Source organism: Cebus imitator, unplaced genomic scaffold (genome assembly GCF_001604975.1).
Source record: "Cebus imitator isolate Cc_AM_T3 unplaced genomic scaffold, Cebus_imitator-1.0 Scaffold83, whole genome shotgun sequence".
Classification (NCBI taxonomy): domain Eukaryota; kingdom Metazoa; phylum Chordata; class Mammalia; order Primates; family Cebidae; genus Cebus; species Cebus imitator.
Genome location: NW_016107398.1, coordinates 5075797 through 5077553, shown reverse-complemented (window position 1 = coordinate 5077553; position 1757 = coordinate 5075797).

Sequence of the window (1757 nt, the reverse complement as noted above, 5' to 3'; positions counted from 1 at the left end):
GGTGGCTCACGATGCTAAAATCCCACCACTTTGGGAGGCTGAGGCAGGCAGATCACCTGAAATCAGGAGTTCAAGACCAGCCTGGCCAACATGGTGAAACCCCATCTCTACTAAAAATATAAAAATTAGCTGGGCATGGTGGCAGGCGCCTGTTATCCCAGCTACTCGGGAGGCTGAGGCAAGAGAATCACTTGAACCCAGGAGGCAGAGGTTTTTGTGAGCCAACATTGCACCATTGCACTCCAGCCTGGGCAACAGAGTGATACACCATCCCAAAAAAAAGAGAAAGAGAACATACTTTCTTCCCAAGCACATATGAGTGAGCAATGAAAACTGGCTATATCATAAAGAAATCTTCAATAGTAGAATAAAGCAAATATCTTTTTTTTTCTTTTTTGAGACAAGGTCTCATGCTGTCACTCAGGCTAGAGTGTAATGGTATGATCATGGCTCATTGCAGCCTCGACCTCCTGGGCTCTAGGGATCCTCCCACCTCAGCCTCCCAAGTAGCTGAGACTACAGGCACATGACACCACACCCAGCTAATTTTTTAATTTTTTATTTTTTTGTAAAAGCAGGGTCTTTATATGTTACCCAGGTTGGTCTCAAACTTTTAGGCTCAAGTAATCCTCCCACCTCGGCCTCCCAAAGTACTGGTACTATAGCGGTGAGCCACAGATTCAGGGTTATTTTAGTTAAACAATAATTAGTAAGTAAATAATATAACAGACTGGGTGCTGTGGCTCACTCCTGTAAGCCCAGCACTTTGAGAGGCTAAGGCAGGAGGTTAGCCAGCCTGGGAATTCGAGACCAACCTGGGCAACACGGCAGGACCCTGTCTCTATTATTTTTTTTTAAGTAAATAAATAAACAATATAATAAAACTAGAAATCAGTAATAAAACTAGAAATCATTAACAAAATCAGAAAACAAGTAGTTCTTTCCACCTGGAAATTTTTAAGTGCCCTATTAGGCTGGGTACTTGGCCCACGCCTGTAATCCCAATACTTTGGGAGGCAGAGACAGATCACTTGAGGTCAGGAGTTGGAGACCAGCCTGGCCAACATGGTGATACCTCGTCGCCACCAAAAATACAAAGATTAGCCAGGCGTGGTGGCGCATGCCTGTAGTCTCAGCTACTCAGGAGGCTGAGGCAAGAGAATCACTTGGAACCCAAGATGAAGAGGTTGCAGTGAGCTGAGATCGCACCACTGCACTCCAGCCTGGGTGACAGAGCGAGACTCCATCTCAAAAAAAGAAAGAAAGAAAGAAAGAAATTATTCAAGTTCAATTTTAATTCTATTTTCCATTTCATCCAACAGTTGTTTAGTAGGGCACTTTATTTATTTATTTATTGAGACGGACTCTCCTTCTGTCACCCAGGCTGGAGTGCAGTGGCACAATCTTGGCTTCCTGAGAAACAAAAACCTTGAGGTCTCTCTCTCTCTCTTTTTTTTTTTTTTTTTTTTTTGAGATGGAGTCTCGCTGTTGCCGGCCTAGGCTGGAATGCAGTGGCATGATCTTGGCTCACCGCCTCCTGGATTCCAACAATTCTCCTGCCTCAGCCTCCCAAGTAGCTGAGACTATAGGCACGCAACACCACACCTGGCTAATTTTTTGTATTTTAGTAAAGATGTTTTTTCACTGGCCGGGCGCGGTGGCTCACGCCTGTAATCCCAGCACTTTGGGAGGCCGAGGCGGGTGGATCACGAGGTCAAGAGATCAAGACCATCCTGGTCAACATGGTGAAACCCCGT